This window comes from Pleurodeles waltl, chromosome 11, assembly GCF_031143425.1.
Source record: "Pleurodeles waltl isolate 20211129_DDA chromosome 11, aPleWal1.hap1.20221129, whole genome shotgun sequence".
NCBI classification, from domain to species: Eukaryota; Metazoa; Chordata; class Amphibia; order Caudata; family Salamandridae; genus Pleurodeles; species Pleurodeles waltl.
The window spans coordinates 377801618-377829503 of record NC_090450.1 but is presented as its reverse complement, the minus strand read 5'-3'; the positions used below and the strand labels follow the sequence as shown (position 1 = coordinate 377829503).

Genomic DNA, 27886 nt, shown 5'->3' with positions numbered 1-27886 from the left:
AAGAGGAGCCTTGATATGGATCAGAGCTGGGGTTCCATTTCAGTCTCCAAGACCCAGAGGGTCGCTTTGTCGCAATTCGGGGACGGCAAGGAGTTAGCACTGATCAATGTATACGCGCCAAATTGGGACCAAGGTGAATTCTTTGCTCGCCTCTCTGGCCTTTTAGCCACGTATCTACAGTTTCCCCTGGTGATCGGGGGTGACTAACTGCATGGCCGACCCCTCCAGGGACCGCTCACACCCTCCGTTACATGACTCCCCTCTGATGGGAGTAGCAAGGCAATTTTCATCCTGGCAAACGAATTGGGGACTGGTAGATGTTTGGAGACGACTGCATCCTGAGACCAGAGACTATTCCTATTTCTCCCACTTACATGAGCTCCATGTCAGACTCGATGTGTTTTTTTGCTCTGCAGCAGGCTTCCCACATATATGTTATGTTGAGTACCTGACCCGCACAATTTCTGATCATAATCCTCTGTTGCTGGATTTACACTGGGGCTCGCCCCCTCCCCGTATTCCCATCTGGAGGCTGAAACCGGAATCCCTAGAGGATGCACACTTTCAAGAGGAGCTACGACAACACATTACCCACTTCTTTGTAGACAACGAGGCCTCGACCAGTAGCCCCGTGACTGAATGGGACGCTTTTAAAGTAGTGGTGAGAGAGTGCTGTATAGTAGGAGCCGTGGGAGTCCGGAGGACTCTACTCGGAGACACTGAACTGGCAGAAGGTAAGTTATGAGGCCGAAAAAAGTAGGCCTGAGAATCCGCTCCTACAAAACACTATACTGGAGCTTAGAGCAGCAGTCGCAGACTGTAGAGCGTCTACAATGCTTTGATTACAAAAGCTATATTACAAGGGCACATGGGGAGAGAGACAAGGCAGGTCGGATGCTAGCATGGGTGGTGTCACAGACTCCTAGGACCTCAACCATACTGGAATTGGTTTCGGAGCAAGGTGATCATATATATATATGGACAGGAGCAAATTAACTCACGTTTCATGACCTTCTATGAACGATTATATAAAAGTAACCTTCGTTATGATAGGCATACTACAGAGAGTTATGTATTCCGGATGCATATACAAATATTGCCACCAGATACCGCACCACAGTTGGGGGGAGCCGTTACACAGCGGGAGATTAGGAGGGGCCATTGGGGAATTAGCGAGGGGAAAGACTGCAGGGACGGATTGTCTTCCTATTGAATTCTACGCCACTTATGTAGATTTACTGGCTCCTAGGCTTGAGATTTTATATAGGACCGCTAAGGAGCAAGGACTCTTACCAGCAACAGCACGAGAGGCAGTAATAGTGCCCTTGCTTAAGCCTGGGAAAAATCCTACGGAGACCGGGGCATACAGATCGCTGTCCATGTTGAACCTAGGTTATAAAATCCTCAGTAAGGTTCTGGCCACCAGATTACTCCCACACATGACAACACTGGTACATTCTGATCAGGCGGGATTCATCCATGGGGGCAACACAGCGGGTAACATGCGCAGATTTTTAGCAGTCATGAGAGCTCAGGCTTTGAATAGTACGGCACCTTGGGTCCTAGCGGTAGACATAGAAAAAGCCTTTGACAGCCTGGAATGGGATTTCCTCTATGCGGTAATGTCCTCACTCAGATTGGGGTCTGAATATATTGCCTGGGTCAGACTGTTGTATACCGAGCCCACAGCTAGAGTACGGACCGGGCGGACAATCTCCAGAAACTACGTGGTTGAACGGGGGACCAGACAGGGGTTCCCCTTGTCACCGCTGCTGTTTGCATTAGCTATGGAGCAGTTGGCGGCAGCGTGTCGGAGGTGGGGGTCCAGGTATAATGGCAGGAGGCAAGAGCCATCAGATAGCTCTGTATGCGGATGACTTGCTGATCTTTTTAGAGGATATCCACAGAGACCTACCCCGAGCCCAACAGATGCTTTCGCAATTTGGCAGGCTCTCGGGACTCAGAGTGAACTGGGGCAAGACTAGACTGTTTCCTTTGAACGCTACGGTGATGCCGCCATTGGAGTTGGGAATTGTCAAGTGGGTTCCAAGATGTCCTCCTACTTGGGAGTTAGGATTTTCCATGATCCACAAGATATCATAGAAAGCAATATTGGGGGCTCATTGAGATCTCTGCGGTCCAATATGGCTTTTTGGCAAACCTTACCTCTATCTGTAGCAGGGAGAGTGGCCATTCTTAAAATGGTGGTGTTGCCTCGGCTATTGTACCATTTCACGGCATTACCAGTATGGATTCCTAAGGCTACATTTAAGGAACTGGAGACCATGGTCATAGCTTTCATCTGGGATGGTGTTCGGAAGAGAATAGCCCTGGCCAAACTACAGAGAAGGTCCACAGACGAGGGTCTGGCGGTTCCTGACTTCGAGGCCTACTACCTAGCAGCGCAGCTCCAATGGTTGGCACACTGGATTGCGGGCAGAGTAGCGCAAGGTCCAGGAGTAGAGGCATTTACCCCACCGGAGATCAGGTTATTCGAAATGTTGCTGGGATGCTCGGGTCATGAGAAACAGGACTCCCCCGAATTTAAAGTTTTGTCTTGCTGTTGGAAACACTTCATACGTTAAATTAGAGTAAAGACCCCCTACTCCCCAGAGCTACCTCTATTGTCCTTGAGAGCTTTGCCCCACCGGAGTGAATGGGGTGGACTTCAGACTTGGGTAGAGGCCGGGATACAGGCGGTAGGAACGCTGTTTAATGAAGGGGCATTGGTGCCTTTTGAAGCCCTTAGAGCAGAATTCGGATTACCGAGAGGACACTTCTTACTATATGGATCAGTCGTGGCTAGTATCCGAAAACATTGGCTGGGAGGGACAGGGGAGCCCCCTGCACAGACAACCTGTACGTATTTAGTAACCTCTTCTGGCACACATAAGGCGGTGCCCAACCTCTATAGAAGGATCCGGGCAGATAGGACCATCCCTTTGACTCAGCTTAAATCGACCTGGGAAGAGGACCTGGGTACTGATATTACTGATGAGGACTGGGAGCGCATCCTTGGGTGGTTCCCAAAAATAACTCACAATGCCAGATTCAAGCTTATTAATTTCTATGTGCTACATCAGGCATATCTCACCCCGGGGCGGATCAGCAGATACTGCGGAGCGGAGGGAGTGAGATGCCCGAGGTGTGGGCTGGAGAAGGCGGAATTTAGACATATGTTCTGGAACTGCCCTAAGATAGAAGTATACTGGGCGGAGGTAAACCGGATTGCGGCTGGCGCTGTAGGAAAGGAAATCCCCTGTACAATGGGACATTGCCTACCTGGATGGTTTCCACGCACAGCTAAGTACAAAGTAACTAACAGGTTCCAGGACCTGGCCTATGTACTAGCCAAGAGGGAAATTGCAATGTCCTGGAAGAATCCTGTAGGACCGAGAATTTCCCACTGTAGAGAATTGAATAAGTGGGCTAGGTGTGAGGGCAATATTCTTAATGGGGAGGCCAGAAGGGGATTAAGATCCTTGGAGGTGGCGTGGAGCTGGGAGGTGGTGTTAAAAGCCTTCGGAGATGAAAGTCGGTTAGAGTCGGATCCCTGAGTGAATGACTGTTCAGAGGGCAGTGGGGATCCCAGTGCATCCCTGCCTCGGATGGCTTTCCTAGTGATCCCAGGTTAAGGACATATAGATCTCCTAGGTGAATGGCATACTTCTACACTCTGTGTAGAGGGTCACTTCTATCAAGATACACTTAATTACTTTGAGGCTTTCCTGGTATACTGATGGACTCACCAGTGGAGGGAGGGGAACAGTTGGGGTGGCTAAGGGGAGGGATGGTGGGGAAGTTGTCGAGATAGTTGTTTTATGATAGAGAAGGAATGTGTGGATTGAACAGAATCTAGGCGCTAGAGGACAAGTGGATCACTGCATGTTGTAATACACTATGATTATCTGCTCATTGGTTAAATGAAACTACAATAAAATATGTTTTAAAAAAAAATCTTTGAAAGAGCGGCTAACCAAAAGAGAGGGCCCATAATTTCCCCCCCAGTGCGATCTTTGGGAGAAATACCTAAGAAGGGTACTATTGTTAAAGGTGGAAAAAAATCGAAGAAATCAAATCGACAGATTAGCAGGAAAGTACTGTTCCCTGATGTGATAACTGATAGGTCAATTTCTCCCCGAGTCTGCATTGAAATACACATGAAGCAGCCCTATCGGCACTCTCTGAGAAGGCCCAAAATTCCTAAAAGGGGGCATGAAAGTGAGCACAATACTGACCTCCCTACCCCCTCAGCTTTGAATCTGACCGCCTCGCCATTCTTGCCCTCCAGACGGGAGGCTGCTCCTAATGATTCTTCCATCTCTCTGCTCAGGGAAGGAGCACCCTCAACAGGTTACACCATGAATTCACAGATTATAGACTTTTTTCCTATCTTGGACGCTGATTTAATCTGAAATACGTCCACTTTGCTGAGATGTTTCTCGAATCCAGTGCTTTGAAAAACATTACTAGCTATGATATTGAACTTTTCTCCCTAATGATGATTAATGGTGACTTTAGGGCTAGGATCGCCTTCCGCTCTTTGCGCTCGGCGAAGAATGCTGATTTTTTGCCATTTCGGGGGATTGATGTGGTCCCACTTTTGTCCTACACTGCTCCTGGCAGGGAAAAGGTTGTGACTAAGGGCCCTAGGTGGCCCCAATCCCCGGACCACTTGAAAGGCATTTATTTTACAGTGCACATATCTAGACTAGATCTACAGGCTCTTAAAGTCTCCCTAAAAGGGAAGGATAGACTGGTGTTACTGCTGGAGATACGACCCGTACCTAATCACCTTGCCTCTTATGCTTAGGAAGATTGGGGTTGGCTTCCGGGTGCCCTTGCTCAAGAGCGGGGGCCCAGGGACCCACTCCATCCCTCACCCTAAAAGAGGATTAAAAATCATCTCCTGGAATGCAGCTGGGGTAAAATTTAGCAGGGAAACATTAGCATATCTCAGAACATTTAAACCAGATCTAATTTGCTTACAGGAGACTTGGGCAGACACGGACCTATTGTGGGACAACTATTTTGTCATTGATTGTAAGGCCTCCTCTTCTCGAAGGGGACACGCTAAGGGGGGGTAGCTGTCTATTGTCTAACACACTTAAATGGGATTATTGCTGCTATAAAAACCCCAGAACCTCTTCATGGCCCTAACTATTCAGTTGCATAATTCCTCGCTAGGCCCCACCTCACTGTTATTAATCAATGCTTATGTACCCCCAGAGGCAGTGTCTGATTCTCTGTTACATAGGGTTTTTGCCTTTCTTGAGGACTCCCTAGACACGGAGTTCCCTTCACTGATAACTCTCATGGGAGATGTCAAATGCGTGATACAGAGAGAGAAACAGCGTTGAGTATGCCTGCCAGTGTTTTTGCCCCCTACTATTAAAACTAACAAAAGAGGTAAACTTCTCCTTAGCCTTCTAAAAAAAAAAAAAAAACGACTGCATTATTGCCAATGGCAGGTCCACTTCGGATTCTCCTGCCTCCTTTACTCATATATCCCCTGGGGGAATGGCCATTTTAGATTATTTAGTACTTGGATATGCTTCTTATTGTTTATTGGAAGACCTGAGGATTATAAGTACCCCTTACAGTGACCATAACTTGCTTCTCATTACCCTAGAAACATCCACATCGTCACTAGATTCCTGGAAGTCTCGTGTGTTTACCCAGAGTTACGTCAATAAGACAGGGAGGACCCAGTGGAGCTTTAAGAGGGTTGCAGGTGTTTCAGCGGTATTAGCTCCCGTGGTAGCAGACCTGATTAGTTGGGAGGGGTTGGAACTACAATATTTCTCTAGTCTGATGAAGCAATTGGTGGCCAACACTTTGTCCGGAGGGCAAAAAGTAGCCCGGAAAATTATCCCCGTGCACTGCTTGATTTAAATAGAGAAATAAATATTTTGGTTAGGGCCAAGTATTTGTTTTTTCCAGAAGAAAGGAAAGCAAGGATCATTCTATTAAAAAGGAAAAAGAAGAGGTTGAAGGCCCGACTCGTAAAAGAATCTGGGGATAGGCTTTGGATTCAGCTCCAGGAAGCCGCCATAAAGGGCCAGGCAAGGTGCTTTTGGTCATTAGTGGGTGAAGACTGCGGGTTGAGAATCCCCCCCCCCAATACGCCTCAAATGGGGGCACTCGATTTCGGCCCCTAGAAAATTCAGGATCATATACTCTTCTTCCGCCATCAATAAAAGATATTGACTGTGCTATTCTCGATATGCGCTCTTCTGCTGCAATGGGCCTTGATGAACTTCCCTTATCAGTTATAAAACAGGACAGGAGCTCCTGGTGTAAGATCTTACATGTGGTTTCTAGTCGATGTTTCCTTTCCAAATGCATTCCTCCCTCCTGGTTCGGTAGTATCATTGTACCCCTATTCAAAAAGGGCGACAATCTGTCCTGGCAATTATCGTCAGATTGCCCTTCTTGATGCGGTTGGCAACATTTTTACCAAATATCTGCATTCGAGACTAACATCCTGGGCAGAGGAGAATAACATCATCCCCTTTCATTAGGAGGATCATAGAGGGCTCGGAGGAACTCTGGCATCGACAACAGAGAGAACTGAAGACAAAGTGTGTAGGAAGTTGGTTCTGTATGTACTATTTCAAAGTAAGAAATAGCATGCACAGAGTCCAAGGGTTCACTTTAGAGGTTGATAGTGGCAAAATTAGATAATTCTAATGCTCTATTTTGTGGTAGTGTGGTCAAGCAGTAGGCTCATCAGAGGATAGTGTTAAGCATTTGTTGTACACACACAGGCAATAAATGAGGAACACACACTCAAAGACTTAACTCCAGGCCAATAGTTTTTATGTAGAAAAATGTATTTTCTTTAATTTATTTTAGACCACAAGATTCAAGATTTGAAGTAAATACATAAAATGCAAGGTACTCCACACAGGTAAGTAAGGTACTTTGAATTAGAGCAGTAACATACACAGTACTGTTTAAAATGACAATAAACTATTTTAAAAGTGGACACAGTGCAAAAATCAACAGTTCCTGGGGGAGGTAAGTAAGGTTAAGTTTCTGAGGTAAACAAGCACTTACAAGTTCAGTTTCCTGGACATAGGCAGCCCACCGTTGGGGGTTCAAGGCAACCCCAAAGTCACCGCACCAGCAACACAGGGCCGGTCAGGTGCAGAGGTCAAAGGAGGGCCCAAAACACATACGTCTATGGAGAACAGGGGTGTTCCGGTTCCAGTCTGCCAACAGGTAAGTACCTGCGTCTTTGGGGGGCAGACCAGGGGAGTTTTGTAGAGCACTTTGGGGGACACAAACAGGCACACAAAACACACCCTCAGTGGCACGGGGCGGCCGTGTGCAAAGTTGGCGTAGGGTTTGCTATAGAAAGCAATGGAGGGACCCGGGGGTCATTTAGGTGATGCAGGCAGGGCACAGGAAGGGCTTCTCGGGCCAGCCACCGACTGGGCTTGGCAGAGGGTCACCTGATGGTCACTCCTGCACTGGAGTTCGGTTCCTCACGGTCGTGGGGGCGGCGGGTGCAGTGCTTGATCCAGGCGTCGGGTTCTTTGTTCCAGGCAGTCGCGGTCAGGGGGAGCCTCTGGATTCTCTCTGAAGGCGTCGCTGTGGGGGTGCAGGGAGGTCGTCTCAGGTACTCACGAGATCGCAGTCACCTGGGTGTCCTCTCTGCAGTGTTGGTTGTCTGGAGGTCTAGCCGGGGGCGTCGGGTGCAGAGGGTGAAGTTCAATGTTGCAAAAATGTCACTGTAGGTGAACAGTGCCACTGTTCTCAGGAGTTTCTTGGTCCTTCGGTTCAGGGCAGTCCTCTGAGGCCTCAGGGGTCGCTGGTCCCTGTCGGATGCATCGCTGTGCAGGTTCTTTGAGTCTGGAGACAGGCCGGTAGGGCTGGGGCCAAGTCAGTTGTCGTCTCCGTCGTCTCTGCAGGGCTTTCAGGTCAGCAGTCCTTCTTCTTAGTGTAGGTTGCATGAAACTGATTTCCTGGGTTCTGGGTCGCCCCTAAATACTAAATTTAGGGGGGTGTTTAGGTCAGGAAGGCAGTAGCCAGTGGCTACTGTCCTGGAGGGTGGCTACACCCTCTTTGTGCTTCCTTCCTGAGGGGAGGAGGGCACATCCCTAATCCTATTGGGGGAATCCGCCAATCTCAAGATGGAGGATTTCTACCGGCAGGGCTCACCTCAGCTCAGGGCACCTTAGGGGCTGCCCTGACTGGTGGGTGACTCCTCCTTGTTTTTCTCATTATCTTCTCCTGCCTTGCTGCCAAAAGTTGGGGTAGTGGCCGGAGGGGCAGGCATCTCCACTAGCTGGGATGCCCTAGGGTGCTGTAACAAAAGGCATGAGTCTTTGAGGCTCACCTCCAGGTGTTACACTTTCTGCAGGAGGAGGTGAGAAGCACCTCCACCCAGTACAGGCTTTGTTCCTGGCAATAGAGTGACAAAGGCACTCTCCCCATGTGGCCAGAAACTCGTCTGGTTGTGGCAGGCTGGCAGAAACTGGTCAGCCTAGCACTAGGAGTTGGACTGGTATTCAGGGGGCATCTCTAAGATGCCCTCTGGGTGCATTTTACAATAAATCCCACACTGGCATAAATGTGCAATTGTACTGAGAAGTTTGATATAAAACATCCCAGATTTCAGTGTAGCCATTATGAAACTGTGGAGTTCATGTTTGACAAACTCCCAGACCATATACTCTTTATGACTACCCTGCACTTACAATGTCTAAGATTTTGCATAGGCACTGTAGGGGCATAGTGCTCATGCACATATGCCCTCACCTGTGGTATAGTGCACCCTGCCTTTGGGCTGTAAGGCCTGCTAGAGAGGTGAATTACCTATGCCACAGGCAGTGTGAGGTGGGCATGGCACCCTGAGGAGAGTGCCATGTCGACGTCATCATTTTCTCGCCACCAGCACACACAAGCTGTGAGGCAGTGTGCATGTGCTGAGCGAGGGCCCCCCAGGGTGGCATAAGACATGCTTCAGCCCTTAGAGACCTTCCCTGGCATCAGGGCCCTTGGTACCAGGGTTACCTTTTACAAGGGACTTATATGTGTGCCAGGGCTGTGCCAATTGTGGGAACAAAGGTACAGTTTAGGGAAAGAACACTGGTGCTGGGGCCTGGTTAGCAGGGTCCCAGCACACTTTCAATCATAACTAGCATCAACAAAAGGCAAAAAGTCAGGGGGTAACCATGCCAAGGAGGCATTTCCTTACATAGTCCATAAAAGGAAAATGGAGAGAGTAACCATAGAGCCCTCAATTGCAATGCAGGGCTGCTCCCAGACCAAGTACAGTATAAGCTAGAAGGCCATAAAAAAGTAAGAACGTTTATGGATGAAGGAAAGGGCAGACTAAGTGTGGCCATAGCTGCCGACCCTAAAGTCCCAATGATGAAAAATTGCTTTGAATCCCTTTTAAACAGCCATGATGATTTTAGCGGGGGAGCTGAGCAAATTGGACCAGGGATCAACCACTTTGCATAGCTCTTTGTTTTTTTTTTTCCTAGAACTTAGAAGGTTACAAGAAACATTTAAAACAAGGCTTTTTAAAGAGATTGGGAAAGTACGATATAATGTGTTTCCAGGAAACTTGGCTGTGCGAAGAACCCGAACCAGTCTATGGCTTTTTGAGCCTCTCCAAGGATTCCACTAGGCTAGGTCAAGCTTATCACTCGGGCGGTTTAATTATTTTGTCCTCGACCAGAATAGCCAACAGACTAACTAAGATTAAAAAAAAAGTCGTTGGCTATTAGCTGGCCAGGTAGACCTTTATAATGACATTGGGAGGTCAAGGATGTAATCAATGTATATATTCAGCCAGGGAGGATAACAGATTGATACCCAACCTGGTCTGCTTGAGGAAGATTTAGAGGCAATATGTTTAGGTATAGCAGAGGAGTTAATATTGCCATTGGGAGACTGTAGGAGGATGGCCTGGCTTAAAATGGGTACCTGATGGTACTTACACCTTGTGCTAGGTCCAGTTATCCCTTATTAGTAGATTAGTAGTGTTCTAGCAGCTTAGGCTGAAATAGGTAGCTATAGCAGAGCAGCTTAGGCTGAACTAGGAGACATGCAAAGCTCCTACTATACCACTTATATCATATAGTACTATATCATAAGAAACACAATACTCAGGGTTACTAAAAATAAAGGTAGTTTATTTTAGTGACAATGTGCCAAAAATATCTCAGAGGATATACTCCATTAGGAGGTAAGTAAAATACACAAAATATACACACAAACCAAAATCAGGTAAGTAAAACAGTCAGAAAATAGTGCAAACACTGTAGAATACAATAGGATGCAATAGGCCTAGGGGCAACACAAACCATATACTAAGAAAGTGGAATGCGAACCACGAATGGACCCCTAGGCTAGTGTAGTGTGTAGAGGTGCGCTGGGAGTTTAAGAAATGCTAAGGGTGTCCAAGATACCCCACCCCAAGACCCTGAAAAGTAGGAGTAAAGTGCTACTACTTCCCCAGAAACACACTAAAGTCGTGATAGAGGATTTTGCAAAGACCACAACAGACTGCAAAGCACTGAAGACGGATTCCTGGACCTGAGGACCTGCAAAGGAAGGGGACCAAGTCCAAGAGTCGTGAAAGTGTCCAGGGTGGGCAGGAGCCCACTAAACCACAGATGAAGGAGCAAAATGGCTGACTCCAGATGGAAGAAGCTGAAGATTCTGCAACAAAGAAAGGTGCTAGGAACTTCGCCTTTGTGCAGAAGATGTCCTACGGAGTGCTGGAGAATGCAGAGTTGTTTTTTTGGCAAAAGACCGTAAACAAGCCTTGCTAGCTGCAAAGGTCGCAGTTGAAGAAAAAGGGTGCTGCCCGGGCCCAGGAAGTACCAGGATTTTGCTACTTGGGAGAGGAGACAGAGGGGGCCCTCTCAACAATGCAAAAGAGGGTCCCACGAAGCCAGAGGTCAACTCAGCGAGTTGAGAAATGCAGGATGGACTGCTGGGGACCTGGGCTAGACTGTGCACGAAGGATTCCTTGTAAAAGTGCAAAGAAGCCCTAGCAGCTGCATGTCGCGCAATACACAGCATTACTGTCTGGAGAGGGGAGGCAAGGACTTACCTCCTCCAAATTTGGACAGTTGGACTATTGGACAGTATGGATCACTTGGGTCCACCACCTGTGTTCCAGGGGCCACGCTCGTCAGGATGAGAGGGGTCCCTGAGTACCGGTGACGCTGAAGTTTGGTGCCTGCTGAAGCAGGGGGAAGATTCTGTCAACCCATGGAAGGTTTCTTCGTGGCTTCCAGTGCAGGATGAAGGCAGGCAGCCTCCAAAGCATGCACCACCAGGAAACAGTTGTGAAAGCCGGCAGGATTAGGCGCTACAATGTCGCTGGTAGTCTTCTTGCTACTTTGTTGCAGTTTTGCAGGCGTCCTGGAGCAGCCAGCGGTCGATCCTTGGCAGAAGTCAAAGAGAGAGGTGCAGAGGAACTCTGGTGAATTCTTGCAAGTCGTTATCTGAGGAAAAGCCTACAGGAGAGACCCTAAATAGCCCTCAGAGGAGGATTGGCCACCAAGTCAGGTAAGCACCTATCAGGAGGGGTCTCTGACATCACCTGCTGGCACTGGCCACTCAGAGGCCTCCATTGTGCCCTCACACTGGAGGAGCTCTGGGCACCACCCCTGGGGTGGTGATTGACAGGGGAGTGGTCACTCCCCTTTCCTTTGTCCAGTTTCACACCAGAGCAGGGACTGGGGGATCCCTGAACTGGTGTAGACTGGTTTATGCAAGGAGGGCACCATCTGTGCCCTTCAAAGCATTTCCAGAGGCTGGGGGAGGCTACTCCTCCCCAGCCCTTAACACCTATTTCCAAAGGGAGAGGGTGTAACACCCTCTCTCAGAGGAAATTCTTTGTTCTGCCTTCCTGGGACTGGGCTGCCCAGACCCCAGGAGGGCAGAACCCTGTCTATGGGATTTCAGCAGCGGTAGCTGCAGAGAAAACCCCAGAGAGCTGGTTTGGCAGTAGCTGGGGTCCATAGTGGAGCCCCTGGGATGCATGGGATTGGCACCCCAATACCAGATTTGGCATGGGGGGACAATTCCATGATCTTAGACATGTTACATGGCCATATTCGGAGTTACCATTGTGAAGCTACATATAGGTATTGACCTAGATGTGGTGCACACGTGTAATGGTGTCCCCGCACTCTCAAAATACGGGGAAATGGCCCTGAACTATGTGGGGGCACCTTTGCTAGTGCAACAGTGCCCTCACACCTAATAACTTTGCACCTAACCTTCACTAAGTGAAGGTTAGACATGTAGGTGACTTATAAGTTACTTAAATGCAGTGTAAAATGGCTGTGAAATAACTTGTGCGTTATTTCACTCAGGCTGCAGTGGCAGTCCAGTGTAAGATTTGTCTGAGCTCCCTATGGGTGGCAAAGAAATGCTGCAGCCCATAGGGATCTCCTGGAACCCCAATACACTGGGTACCTAGGTACCATATACTAGGGAATTATAAGGGTGTTCCATTGTGCCAATTAGAATTGTTGAAAATGGTCACTAGCCTATAGTGACAATTTGAAATGCAAAGAGAGCATAAGCACTGAGGTTCTGGTTAGCAGAGCCTCAGTGACACAGTTAGTCACTACACAGATACATACATTCAGGCCACAAACTATGAGCACTGGGGTCCTGGCTAGCAGGGTCCTAGTGAGACAGGCAAAAACAAACTTACATACATGTAAAAATGGGGTTAACATGCTAGGCAAGATGGTACTTTCCTACAGAGACTTTAATCATAAACTAGACCCAACATGTGGTGATAAATGCCATTAGGACCTACTGACTACTGCATAATTACCGAAAGCCATTTCCCCTAGACAGGGCCTTAGCAAGAATCTTAGTCTCCCTATGATTTTCTGATCAATAGACGCATGAACACAGACCGCCCAGCAAAGCACACTTTTCGAATAGGTAACCAAGCTTGCGCTATCGATTATGCCTTTGTAAATGCCTGGTGCTTTGGGGAAGTGGCAGGGTTTGAAGTGATGCAGCTAGAGGGTAGTGATCACTGACCTCTACGTCTAACTCTTAAGTCAGGAAATAAAGTTCTACGAGAAAGGATAGTTCCATTGCAGGTGGATTACCCATGTTGGATAACTACCCGTATCATAGAAGACAGACTAAAACTACTCAACGAGATGAGGGAAGACCCTAATGACATATTTATGGAATACAAAAGGGCAATTGAACCAGTAGTAGATTGCCTGAAAGTAAATTTAAAAATAATACAGGAGAATAAAGACCAGGGACAAGTTAGAAGAAATCATAAAAATTCCTGGTACAATCAAGAGTGTAGGCTCCAGAAGCTGAAGGTGCGGAAGTTAGAAAGGGAACTCAAGAAATTACGTAGTAAGAGTATAGCGCAGAAGCTTAGCTTGGCTAAGCAAGTTCATAAAAACACAGCGAGGAAGAGGATATGGGAGTGTATAAATAGAAACTGCATTGGTGCATTAGAGGCGATAGGAACTCACAATAGTAGAGGGATTTGGCAGCTGGTAAGGGAGGGAAAAGCGACTGGGAATATGCGGTGCCTAGTGGTAGAAGATGATTGGAATAAGCACCTGTGCACTTTGTACGGAGGGAAGGATGTTGGAATATACCAAGGAAATAAAGTTGAGGTAGGTGGAGTCCTAAGGTTATCTATCTCCCTACAGAAGATAAAGTAAATAATTGTGGCTCACAAGGTAACCAAAGCAGCCAGAGCAGATAACCTTCCAGCGATTATAATAAAAAATAATGTTGATTGGTGGGTGAAACTCTTTTATGTTACTTTTCACAAAATCCTGGACTGCAGGCGCTTCCCTGAGAATTGGAAGGGTGCAATAGTTAGGCCAATTTATAAGAATGATTATCCCTCACAACCAAAGAATTATCGCCTAATCAGCTTGCTGGATGTGGGCAAAATCTTTTTTTGCAAAGTTACTGTTAGGTCAAATGAAAGATTGAGTAGAGTTGAATAATTTGTGTCCAGTAAAACAAGGTGGTTTTAAAGAAGGCCACTCGACAGTAGACCATTGTTTTAGTCTTTGGACACTAGCAAAAAAAGTCTGTAGAGGTACGAAGGTATCTATTTTGCTGCTTTGTTGATTTTTCAAGCTGCTTTTGATTTGGGGAACGGGAGCCTGTTTCGGGTTTTGTTGAAGCGACTCGAGGTCGTTTCGGGCCTACTGTTCCTCCTTCAGGGACTGCATCTGCAAAACTGAACCCAAGTGATACTAGATGTCCATGGATAGTTATCAAAGAAGTTCACTATAAAGAATAGGTTGCAACAAGGTTGCGTCTTGGCCCCACTGTTGTTTGCAATATTTTTGTCTGACCTGCCAAAAGTATTAAAGGAGGCTAGGGGTCTTTGCCCAAAAATGGATGGCAACCAAATCTCTTTGTTATTATATGCAGATGATTTCGTGATAGTTGATATGACGGAGCTGGGGATGCAAAGAAAATTAGACATGTTTTATAGTTATTGTCAAAATAAAAAGCTCAGAGTAAATTTGGATAAGACAAAAATAATGGTACTGGAAAAAGGAAACAGGCACTTTCCTGGTATCTGGGAAGAGATAAAGTAGAATCGGTTGAAAAATATAAGTATTTAGGGATGTGGTTTGTGTCTAAATTAAGTTGGAAAGAGCACGTAGAGTCACTCAAAACCACAGCACTAACATCAGTTTAGCGATTACAGCAGTTTGAGCGAAAGTATGGAGGACCGTCCCTTCGTCCTGTACTTTCTACATTTAATGCTATGGTGCATCCTCAATTCCAGTATGGGATGGAAGTCTTAATCCTCGCTGGGATGCCTAATTGGGATGCGGAAGAAAGTAAATGTGTGAAACCTTTGCTCATGCTGCCCCCTTAAGTATGATTCAGGCGATAAGGGTGGAATGCCAAGTGATGGCGTGGAGTTTCCAGGGAATGCAAGCCTCAATTAAATTTTGTCTGAGCCTGTCTGATGGGGGTATTACTAAAATAGCACTATTATGTAAAAAGGAAATTATGACAGTGAATTGAAATGGGCATACCAAGTGAGTAAACGGCTAGAGAACATTTGTGCCCTCCTAGATTTGGCAGGGAATCAGTGGCGTAAAGGACAAATACCGAAGCAGGAGTTGCATGCTGTAATAAAGAAAAGCGCTAGAGAAGACTATCTGGAGGGGAAAATATCCACCCAGTTTATGGTACACAGGTGGAGAAATTAGGAAAATGTCCCCGATATAGAGGCTTAACCTAATCTCAAGTTAGGGGATGTGCTGCTAAAATTCAGGGTTGGGTTAAACCCTTGTTTTATGGCTTAAAAAATAAAATCCCTAATTAGGGAGGACTCGGCCTTCTGTTCATGTGGCTTAAAACAGAAATGTAATGCCCAACATATTTTATTGGATTGTTTATGGTTTCTAGATGAGCAGAAAAAAATATCTGATAGAGACTTCTAACTGCAGATGCCTTACCTTTGAATTCCCTGGCATTAGCTTCGAATCCAGATTTCTTTGCTGAGCAATACCCTGTGCGTGCTGTCGGGTGGCGTTGTTCGGATCCGCGTGCATCGTTCAGCTCCGCGTTGTCAGCGTCGTTGGAGCCATGTGTGACATCATGGTTGCCTATAAAGGAACAACCTCAGCACGCGTACGCCAGTTCTTTTCCTTCTGCGGAGGTTAAGCGAAGGTCCAGGATTGAGCTACCCTCTACCTTTTTTCGACCCTTTTTTCAAAGATTTTTCGTCTGTGTGAGATGTCCTTGAGGAAGATGGGGTTCAAGCTGTGTGGCACCTGCCATCACGCAATGTCGGTGACGGACCCTCGCCAGGTATGTCTCTGGTGCCTCGACAGAGACCGCAAATCGAAGTTGTGCTTCAACTGCCGGGCCATGGCTCAGAAAGCTTTGAGAGAGCGGTCTCTGAAGCTGATGGCGGCCTAGCAGTCGACGTCGGTAGGTGCGACTCCTAGGTAGTCCTGGTCCCGCTCGAGAACGAGGTGACAGGACTGCTCCAGGAGCCCAAAGTCCTCTTCTTCTCATTCGAGGTCCTCTGGGCACTCTGGGGAAAAAGCACAAAAAGAATAAGTCCAAGCGGACTTCGACTCGCCCGTCGAGGCATCTCGGGAACTTCGACGTTCTGAGCATTGGTCAGCAGAGTCGCCAGGGCTGACTTTGCGTCTCCCCCCTACCCAGGAGCTGGAGCAACCCCTGCTCAATTTAAATAATTTTACGAAGCCATGCGCCTCGTATTTGAGTGGGCTGCCTCCACAGTTGGGTCTTAGGTCCCCGCTGGGTCAGCAGGGGCCCCATTTGGTTTGACGCTTGCAGCTTTGGCCTCTGTGCTGTTTCAGACCCTAGGATCCGATATTGGATCTGGACCGATGCCGTTTCCACACAGTCGGCCTCTTCTGGCATCGGTCCTGACTTGTCGCTCCCCCCACCGCAGGCACCCACCGGTGGTGCGAGCCCCATCCTCATTCCGGATGATCCGGAGCTAGAATGATGTCGTACACTGCCGATTCCGACATCGATGGTGCCAACACGGCCCAGATCAGTGCCTGAACAGCCAGGTGAGGCATGGGAGGGGTCTGAGGACCCTTTAGAGTAGGTTTTGGTGCAGGACCGGTATGAGGATCTAGGGAAGCCAGTGGCATGCATACTTCTCCAGATACTGGTATGCTCTTACCTCCTTATGTGGCTATGGAGGGGGGAACTTCATATGCCATGGTGGTGCATAGAGCAGCTGAGGTCTGGGACCTATAGTTGCCTATGGTGCTGGTCAAGACTAACATCCTGACAGAGGTGCTTCAGCTGGGGGTTGCTACATTGGAGCCGATATTACCCTTCAACAAAGCCCTTACTGATGTCCTGCTGGGGACGTTGTCGAAAGCCAGCACAAGGGCTTCTGTAAATAGGACAATTAGCCGCTGCCATCGACCAGCTCCTACTGACCCTAGTTTCCTCACCAAGCACCCCACCCCGGAGAGCTTGCTGGTCCAATTTCCACTTTCCATGGTGCCTTCCCTTACGATCCCCCAGATAGGAAATACAAGGGGCTGGATCAACTTCGGAGGAAGATGCTTTTTCCTCCAGCCTGGCATTGAGGTCCATAAACATCTCATACTTATTGGGCCTTTTTTCCCTTACTTTATGGGATACGGTGGCACAGGTGCTGCCCTTGGTCTCGGAGGGTGTACGGGACCCTCTCACTCAAGCTGTCAAAGATAGAAGCGATGCAGCCAGGTTTGTGATTCGGTGTGGTTTGGACACGACCGACTCGCTGTGCAGGGCGCTTTCATCAACAGTGGCCCTTCGTCGCCACGCCTCGCTTCGTACAACTGTCTTTTCGGGGTATGTCCAGGCAAACCCTTTGATGGCTCACGCCTTTTTGGAGAAAAGGCAAACTCTGCTCTTGAGCCGTTCAAGGACTCTCGATCTACGGCCAGATTCTTGGGCCTCTCAGCGCCTGCTCACCAGCAGTCTGCCTTTTGCCCCTTTCAAGGCCTCGGAAGGGGCCTGGTACCACGCCACCCACAGGTCAGCCACCGACCTCCATCATCACAGCATCCAGTGCGAGGACGAGGTACCTTCAGACCTGGAGTGTCTAGCCAGAGGTCGGCCGCCACCCAGCCCCCTCTTCCACAGCACCCAAGCCCTCCTATTATGATTCTGCAATACTTTTTTCGTCCAGTTGGAGGGAGGAATCAGTTTCATCTCCCTCGCTGGTGGTACAAATGGGTCTTGGAGATCAGGCAGAAGGGCTATTCCCTCCCCTTCCAGTTTTTCCCTCCCTCTAGCCCTCCATTGAAAGAACGGCTGATGGAGGATCATTTAATCTTGTTCTGTGAGGAAGTTACAGCTCTCTTGGCTAAAGGAGGCATAGAAAGGGTCCCAGTGTCAGATGTAGACGGTGGTTTTTGTTATCCCCCCTAGTTTCTGACCCCCCCCCACCCCCCCAAAAAAAAAAACAGGGGTCTTCACCCCATCTTGGATTTAAGGGACGTCAATCTCTTACTCAAAAAGGAGAAATTCAAGATCCTCACTCTTGCTCAGGTCTTGTCTGCCCTAGACTAAGGAGATGGATGGTAGTGTTGGACTTGCAGGATGCATCCCCATCGTGCCCGCCCACAGGCGTTACTTGCGGCTCAAGGTGGGCCACAAGCACTTTCAGATTACTGTGCTCCCCTTCGGTCTCACCAGTGCCCTTCGGGTGTCCACTAAGGTAATGGCACTGGTAGCAGCTCATCTGTGCAGGTTAGGGATTTCAGTGTTCCCCTACCTAGACTGCTAGCTGTTGAAGGCTTCTACGCCCCAGGCTCTTGCCAGCCACCTCCAGACGACGGCGAACCTTTTGCATTCACTGGGGTTCACTGCAAACGTGCTGAAATCACACCTGACTCCCTCCCAAAAGCTCCCTTTCATCGGAGCCGTTCTGGACACAGTGCAGTTTTGGGTTTATTCTCCCAAGCAGCGAGTCCAGGATATTCAGTTATGGTACTGATGTTTTGGCCTCTATCCTGGATTTTGGTGAGACACACTCTAAGGCTGTTGGGACTCATTGCCTCCTGCATCCTGTTAGTCAAACATGCCAGATGGCATATGAGGGCTCTGCAGTGGGAGCTGAAGTTCCAGTGGGCGCAGCATCTGGGAAATCTTACCGACACGGTCCAGATCTCGGAGGGAACTGCAAAAGACCTCCAGTGGTGGTTAATGAACTGTGATTGAGTCAGAGGCAGACTGCTCTCCCTTTCCCAGCCAAATCTCACAGTAGAGACCAGGGGTGTGGAATTTAATAAAATGCCTACTGGTCCAGAGGACAGGTTGCTTTTTAAACCTACCTGTCCTGTAAACAAATCTACTTGTCCCTCTGGTGCTATATAGTGCGGGAACAAATTATGGCAGCAATCTCATTCTATAAAAGCTCTGATAATAGCCTCTCTGATCATACCAGGGCAAATACTATAGTAGGGCTTGTATACTTGCAATTTCAATCCCTTCTATAGCAATTTCTTTATTTTGCTACTTTTCCTCAGATCTATGTCCCGGGGCTGAAGGAAGCAGTAAGCAATAGTTCCAGGGCTGGAATGCTTTTGAGTCTGCAAACCTACTAACTTGCATGTTTTAAGGATGTTCGCTAGCTGTTCTCCAATCTTTCCCCATACTGAGAAAGGCTGGAAATATACTCCTGACAATGGCAGAAGTAGATGTTTTTCCAGGATTGGGAAAAAAAGTGGTTGGAGTCAGTGTAAACTTGTAAACGCTCAATAGATTTTCGCATGAGCAAATCTACACATGCATGAGTGCTTGTGCTAAAATACAGTTCATAGATATTTTCTAGGAGTACGATTTCCTTCTCTACTTCTGTAAGTTCTTGTGAATTCATGAAACCCACTAATTCAGACAAATACTTATAGCATGTGTGCACTTTTGTGACCGTCTTTAAGAATTGGGTCCCTAGTTAGGTCTGGCGTTGGCCAAGACATTTTGTTTTTATTAATATTCTATTTATCTATCTATCAGCTGGCTTTACTGTGAGTGATCGCATTCTGCTGTTCTGCAAGGAGAATACTGGCACACAAAGTAGTTTTGTTCAGTGACAGGAACTACTGTGGCAATTATTGGCGTAATGAAACTGGGAGGGGCCCCTCTGCAAAGAACATGGAGCATCCTCCCCCAGACCCACACAGGGCAGGTGCTGTGCTAAGGGGGTCCCCTGGAGGGGTCTCCCTGCACCGCTGGAACTTTGTTACACCACTAGTGGCAATGTGTTTTTTTTTTTGCTTTTTGCCATTGTTCGTTACAATGGTGAGGGCCTGGCAGCTCTCACAACAATAAAGTGTTACAAAAGCCATGGCAAAACAAGACATGCATTGACGAAACCAAAAGACTCCCAACAAATGTTGGATCGGTTGGCTTTGCCAGTGCTTGTTTATTGTCATGCTTCCCATAATCTTATTGAGAATGTTACACTGATTTTCCTTTATGTTTTTTTTTTTTTTTGGAAATACTAGCATGCATCTACACATTTTACTAAATAACACTTCAAAGAAATAGCACCGAAAATTTCATAGTAGCAATAGGTTTTTGTTTACTACCTGCATTTTTTTCAGAACATTTTATTTTGAAAGCAAATAATCATCACTCTTGCTTACAAGCTTCTCCAAACATTTGTATGTAATCAGAGAGCATTCTGGGAGCAATAAACTTAGCCTCATATTGCCAAACCTTTCAAATGTGTGTACACTTTTTTTTCTCTCCTTACTGGAACCACTGTCAGTAGTGCAGTGTAACCTTAAAACGTTTTTTTACAGCACTCGCCCTAATAATAAAGGCATTTCAATTATGAACCATAAATACAAGTTTGAACACATTAACTTATAGACACACATATTCCGTCAACTGCAGACAATCGCTTCTCTGTAAACTGGCAGCCAAAGTGTTTGTGCTGCGGGGGGTTGGGCCTACTTGTCTCAAGGACAAAATAAACATGAAAACTGGTTGCCCTTGACCCCAAACAATATGTCCCGGGCGTCAGGCGATAGGAATTGCACATCCCTGAGTGACAGATGCGTCACTTCCGGGATGGGGCGACCATCTGGGAGAGGCAGATATCAGAGGCCTCTGGTCTCCGGTGGAATCCGGACTCCATATCAACTTACTGGAGCTCTGGGCGATCTGACTGGCATTGAAAGCATTTCTTCCTGTTGTAAAAGGGAAGATAGTGCAGGTGTTCATGGACAACACCACTGCAATGTGGTACTGCAACAAGCAAGGTGGTGTGGAGTCATGGACCCTTTGTCAAGAGGCTTTGTGTCTCTGGATATCGCTGGAAAAGCAGGGCATAACCCTTGTGGTTAAACACCTGGCAGGTTCTCTGAACGCCAGGGGGGACGAACTTAGCCGTCAATGCCTAGCAGATCAGGAATGGTATCACCATCCAGAGGTGGCGCAAGGACTCTTTCAGCAGTGGGGAGAGCCTTGGTTAGATCTGTTCGCCTCTGCAGAGAATGCGCAATGTCAGCACGTTGGAGTTTCCAAGGCGGCAATCGCTCGGTGACACTTTTCGTCGCAAGTGAAGTTCAAGTCTCCTGTACGCTTTTTTGCCCATACCACTTCTGCCCAGAGTTCTCAAGAACACCAAGTCATCCTAGTGGCTCAGGATTGGGCATGAAGAGTCTGTTATCCTGAGCTTCTAAAGATGAGCATCAATCCTCCGATCAGGCCGCCCCTTTCAGAGGATCTTCTGTTGCAGCAGCTGGGGTCAACTCTGCGCCTTCATTCGTGGAGATTGAGCGGTGGCATTTGTTGACTTTTGACCTTCCTCCTGAAGTCTGTAAAGTTATTTTGGCAGCGGGGCGTCCCTCAACTAAAAAGGTATACGCCTGTCATTGGAAACGATTTGTATATTATTGTACAGAAAGGTCTATTGATCCTCTTTCTGCTTCTCTTTCTGATATCCTTCTCTTTATACTTTCCATTGGCTGGCAGGTTTCTGCCTTGGGTACTCTCAAAGGCTATCTTTCTACTTATTGTCATTTCTTCAGCTACCTGATCAGCCTTCACTTTTCAAATCTCCCATTGTACATAGGTTCCTCAAAGGGCTTGTACATACATTTCCCCCTACACCCTTTGTTATGCCCCAGTGGGACTTAAATCTGGTCCTCACATTTCTTTTGTATGCTCCCTTCGAGCCTTTACACAACTGTCCCCTCCAGCTGCTTACCATCAAGACAGCCTTCTTAGTGGCAATAACATCTGCCAGAATGGTGAGTGAGATGCAAGTTCTGTCATCAAAGCCAACATATCTCACTATCTATCCAGACAAGATGGAACTCAGAACTCGTGCCTCTTTCCTCCCCAAGGTGGTGACTCATTTCCGTCTGGGTCAGAACATCACCCTTCCCACCTTCTTTGCTCCACCGTGTGCCTCTGAGGAAGAGGAGCGACTCCACCGACTGGACCCAGAAAGAGCATTGTCGTTCTACCTTGACCGCACAAAAGAGTTCCGGGTGGATGACCAACTCTTTGTGGGGTAGGTTGGAGCAAAGAATGGTCGGGTAGTGCAGAAGCAAACCATTTAGTGCTAGGTCATTGTGGGAAGCTGGCTTTGTATATAAAAAAAAATAGGTATAGTGTGCACACAGTCCAGGGGTTCCCCAGAGGCTTTGCAGAGGCTAAAGTAGATAATGCTAATGCTCTCTTTTGTGGTAGTGTGGTCGGGCAGTTAGGCCTATTAGCGGGGTAGGGCAAAGCATTTGTTGTACACACACAAAATAAAAGAAGCACACACTCATAACTCCTGACCAATGGTTTTTATATAGCAAAAATATATTTTCTTAATTTATTTTTAGAACCGCAAGATTCAAGTTGCAGGTAAGTACTTCAATAGATTCGTATTTCACACATGTATCAACAGTACTTTGTTTGAAATCGATAAGTCATACAGTTTTTTTTTTTATTATTTAAGTTTTTATTAAGGAAGAATATAGGACGGTACAGAGTATACATGAACATATTTTCAACGTTCCCCTTTACAACAAATAATTTCACAATGAATATATGAGTGTGTACGATCTGATAGATATTCTGAGTAGTAGGTGATAGGGTAATGGGTAGGAGAGTGAGGAATAAATAAAGAAAGGGGGTTGGGGATAGGGCAAATAATAACCATGGGAGAGGGAGGTGGGGGGGAAGGAGGTAACGTGGAAGGAAAAAGGGGGGAGAGGGAGGGTTAAATAGGATTGAGGGAGGGGAGGGGAGCCCTAGAGTCCGTATTTCAGGATTATCAAGTAAATATTCCGGTTGGTTCCTATCTGATGTGGGTTATCGTGTGAAATGGTGTGCGTGTTTAGATAGATTTAATATGGAGTATTGGTTCCTGCGAATGGGGAAGGATAGTGTTGGGGGAAAGTGGGCAGAGGGACATCGGTATAGATGTAGGTTTAAGTGTGTAAGGAGTCGAAATCTTTCTAAGTGCATTGGATGTTCAGGAACTGATCAGTGGGATGGGAGGGAGTAAATCGTCTGGTGCGTAGGTAAACGGGCCGGGATGGAGGGCGCTTATCAAAACAGGCGGTTTGGGGGTTTAGAGGAAAGGGATAGAAGGTCGGGAGGGAGGGGAAGGAGAAGGGAGGAGTGGGCCCTGGAGTGTCGACTGCTGGCCACCGACCCTCCACCAGCTGCCTCATGGTCCTGTCAGGAAGGGGCTCCAGATTTCCGTGAATAGAATCGCTTGGTCTTGCAGGTTATAGATCACTCGCTCATGGGTGGAAGTTTGGAACATGGCTGTCATCCATTCTGCTGGCGTTGGGACGATGCTAGACCTCCAATGTCGGAGTATGCAGATTTTGGCTGTGGCGATTGCCGTATGGAGCAGCCGTTTGTGGGGTCGTGATGGAAAGGGGTACGGGTGCATGTCATGTAGAAGAATGAGTGATGGCGGTGCCGGGTCTGGTATCAGTATGGAGTCCGCAAGTGTGTGGCGCACTGCGTCCCATAAGGGTTGTACCGTCGGGCAGTGGCATAGAATATGAAGTAGGTCACAGTGAAGGTCTGCGCATCGCCAGCACTTCGCGTGTGGTATCAAGCCTGCCCTGAAGAATTTCATAGGGGTCCAGTACCAATCTTGAAGGATTTTGAATAGGCAGAATTTCAGGCGGGTCTAGCGAACTCCCCTATCAAGTGCCTCAATTATGTCCGGCCGATCTTCTTCAGTGTAGGCTATCTCTAGTCTTTCTTGCCCTTTTAGGTGCAGTCGCTCTAGGAGGGGTTGCGGGTAAAGGTGGTTCGTTAGCTCTGCGTATAGGCCGGCCATGACGCCTTTGTGTCGAAGTGAAAATGGGTGAGGTCTTGATCGTCCACGGGGGTTTTTCCTAGGGCCGTGCGCATGCAGTGCTTAAGTTGTATATATCGCCACTCTTGATCTTCCCGTAGGGAGTCAAAGGTTCGGAGGCGGTCGCCCTCCGCTATTTGGGATATGTTGTGAATTCCAGCGGTGCTCCATTGGGGCCACTTAAGAATGTTTCCTCCTATTTTTATGCATTTAATTCCCGCTATAGGGGCCTGGGCATGTAGGAAGGGATGTATGCCCAGTAGATGGTGAACTCTGCGCCATGCTGCGTTTGTGGCCATGAGGATAGGGTTAGACAAATGGGGGATAATCAGTGTATATCCCTCCTAGCTCTGTGTGCTGTCCCCGCAGGAGATTCTCTGTTACTACCCATTGTGGGGGATCTGGGGTACCTGGTAGTGTGTAGGCTAGTTGCGATAGTTGTAAAGCTAAAGAATATTGTTCTACTGAGGGTAGAAGTCATACAGTTTTTTTAAATATTGGCAATAATTTGTTTTAAAAATGGGCCCACTGCAACTATCAGAAACAGTTCCTGGGGGGAAGAAAAGTTAGTTTGATTTGTAGGTAAGTATTTAACTTACAGTTTCAGTCTCCGGGTTTTTAGGAAGTCCACCGGTCGGGGTTCAAGTTAACCCCGAACACCCACCACCAGAAACACGGGCCGGCAGGGTGCAGAGATCAGCGATAAGCAAACTTAACATGGGCTGCTATGGAGACGGGGTACTCGGAATCAGGTCTTCCTCCAGTTAAGTACCCGCGGCTTGGAGGGCAGACCAGTGGGATTGAAGGAGCACTAAGGGGGCCACAAGTAGGCACCAAACATGCACCCTCTACAGCACAGGGGCGGCCGGGTGCAGGGTGCAAATGCTCCCAATGCTGATCTATGAGGGGACCCAGGGGGTCACTCAGAGGCTGCAGGCAAGGTCCAGGGGGTCGTCTCGGGTGGACCATTGGCTGGACAGGGAGGAGTGTTGCCTGATGAACATTGCTGCACCGAGGTCGGGTTCTCCAAGGCCTGGGGGCAGCGGCTGCAGTGTGTCCCTTTAGGTGTTAGAAATCTTTGTCCAGAGCGTTGCGGTGAGGGGGGTTCTCTGGACTCTCTCTGCAGGCGTTGTCTTGAAGGGGTGGAGAGGTCAACCCAGTGTGGGCACTTGCTCAGCACCACCTCGGGATCCTCTCTAGCTGGCTGGGCCACCTGGACAAGGGGACATGGGCGTCGGGTGCAAAGTGGTTAGGACTCACGCATCGGAGTGAGGTGGGAGTCCTTAGTCGTCGGTTTCTTCTTTGGTTGGACAGGGCCGCTTTCCACTGGAATTCTTGGCCCTTTTGGGTGCAGGGCAGTCCTCTGGAGCTTGGCAGAGGTCGCTGGTCCCGCTGGGTGCGTCACTGTTCATTTGCAGGTTCTCTGATGCAAAAGACAGTGCAGAAGGCTGGGGCCAAATCATTTGTCGTCTTCCTTCTTCTCTGCTGGGGGTTTCAGCTAAGCAGTCCTTCTTGTCAGGGCATGACTCTGGGTAGCCAATGACTACTGTGCCTGAGAGTGGCTACACCCTCCTTGAACCTACTCCCTTGGGGGGGGGGGGAACAGACCTAATCCTTTTAGTCCCTGTCCTCCAAACCAAGATAGAGGATTCTGCAGTGAAGGGATCACCTCAGCTCTGGACACCTTAGTGGTGGTCCTGGCTGGGGTGGTCACTTTTCCCTGTTTTCCCAATGTAGTTGCCGCCAAAAGTGGGGCTTCGTGGGCTTCGTCCAGGGGACAGACAACTGCACTAATTGGAGTGCCCTGGAGCACTGTAATCCGAAGCTTGAGCCTTTGAGGCTCACCGCCAGGTGTTACAGTTCCTGTAGGGGTTAGGTGTGAAGCACCTCTACCCAGGACAGGCTTTGTTTCTGACCACCGAGAGCACAAAGGCTTCATGTGGACAGAAGCTTGTCAGAAAGTGGCCGGCTGACACAGACCGGTTTTTACAGTAGCAGTTTGGCTGACATACAGGGGGCATCTCTAAGATGCTCTCTGTGTGCATTTTTTCAATAAATCCCACACTGGAATCAGTGGGGGTTTATTGTGCTGAGAAGTTTGACACCAAGCTTCCCAGTATTCAGTGGAGCTGTGGAGTTCGTAATGACAGACTCCCAGACCACATACTCAATATGGATACACTGCACTTACAATGTCTAAGAATAGAATTAGACACTGTTGGGGCATATTGCTCATGCAGCTATGCCCTCACCTTTGGTATAGTGCACCCTGTATCAGGGCTGTAAGGCCTGCTAGAGGGGTGTCTTACCTGTGCCACAGGCAGTGGTTTGTGGGCATGGCACCCTGAGGGGTGTCATGTCGACTTTGCCTTTTTCTCCCCACCAGCACACACAGGCTGCTGAGGCATGTGCTTGGTGAAGGGTCGCTTATGGTGGCATTATACATGCAGCAGCCCTTGGCAACCTTCCATGGATACAGGGCATTTGGTACCATGGGTTCCTTTTACAAGGGACTTAACTGTGGGCCAGGGGTGGGCCAATTGTGGAAATAAAGGTACCGATTTTGGTAAAAAAACATTGGTGCTGGGGCTTGATTAGCAGGATCCCAACGCACTCTGTCGGTATCAACACTATGCAAAAAGTGGGGGGTAACCATGCCACAGTGTTTTTTTCCTAAAGTCATTCTTTGCATCAAGATGTGCTATGCATTGGCCAGGAAGCAGCCTCTCAAGGGCGCATTCTACCAAGGGCAATGCTGCTACCACTGCACCAGCTCGGGGCATTCCAGTCCTGGAGATTGGTCAGGCGGCAACATGGGCATCTTTGCACACATTTGCAAAACATTGCACCTGGATAATCCGGTACAGAGAGATGGACACTTTGCCCGTTCAGTCCTACAGGGCTTTTTAGTGTAGTAGAGGTATCCGCAGCACACCCCCAGGAGGTTATGGCTTGGGTATCTATTCAAAGCTAAGGAATCTGCAGCTAGAAATATCTGTCAGATGAACAAGTTACTTACCTTCAGTAACGCATTATCTGATAGACACTCTATCTAGCTGCAGATTCCTTACACCCACCCATGCCTTCTCGCTCTGCGGATATGTCTAGAAAGGCTTAGGGTTTATCCCCTTCAGGGCCTTAGTTTTGCACAAACAAACTGTTGGTTTTAAAACATACATAACATAAGGCTGGCATAGCCACACAAGAACAATGGAAAGAACCCTTCCATCTCCCCATTATTGCACCCCACTATCCCATTCCCTTCACCCTCATGGCACTGCAAGTTTAAAACATAGAATACCATCTCCATTGCAGTTTGTCCCAATTACCTTGTGTCACTGGGAGGCCTCTGTCAAGAGACAGCAGGCCAAGAGCCTGTAGTGCATTGGGGTAGGGCAGGGCTCTGTTGTTCATATTTAAGTAACCTGGAACTGGATCCCACATTTTATCGAATTTTGGGATTCATCCTTTGAGTTGTATGCTATTTTCTCAGCTGCCAGTAGGCGCAATACCTTTTAAAGCTATATATCAGTGTTAGGAGACAGATATTGCCCGACAAGCCGAAGATGGTTTGCTTGGTTACCAAGAGAATGTGTGAGCAGATACATTTTATACAACACGAGAAAAGCCTCACCATGAAAATGAGTTATATTTAGCTTATTTTCAGAAATGAAAGAACACAGGACAGAAAACATGTACGTAGGAAATCTTATTCACAAAGTGATGAATTGTACTTTCATCTGCATCAGCTTTAAAATGGATGTCTATACGAGCAGGCTTAAAGCTTCTAATGCTTACTTGAGGCCTAGTTGTTTCAAATTGCGGCCTACTGATGTTACCATAAAGACCACAAAATAAGCAATATCTTCTTATTATAAAAAACAGCTCTAACATTCCACCCTCTTATGATTCCTGAATCATCACCAAAATACTCCACTCTACACTACATTATAACAGTTAATCGTTCATTATTGAGTTCCTCAGCTTCGTCTTCTCCTTGGTTTTCAGCTCATCAGACTCCTCCAGTTTGAGGTTGTCCAATTAAATCTCCTCTCTTTC

General features: G+C 47.7%; 1 protein-coding gene across 15 annotated transcripts in view; it reads left to right on the top strand.

The window, feature by feature from the left end:
• The window catches only part of PXYLP1 (2-phosphoxylose phosphatase 1), an 807084-nt gene that overhangs the window by 618236 nt on the left and 160962 nt on the right, over positions 1–27886 (top strand). The gene's annotated exons all lie outside the window — the stretch shown is intronic.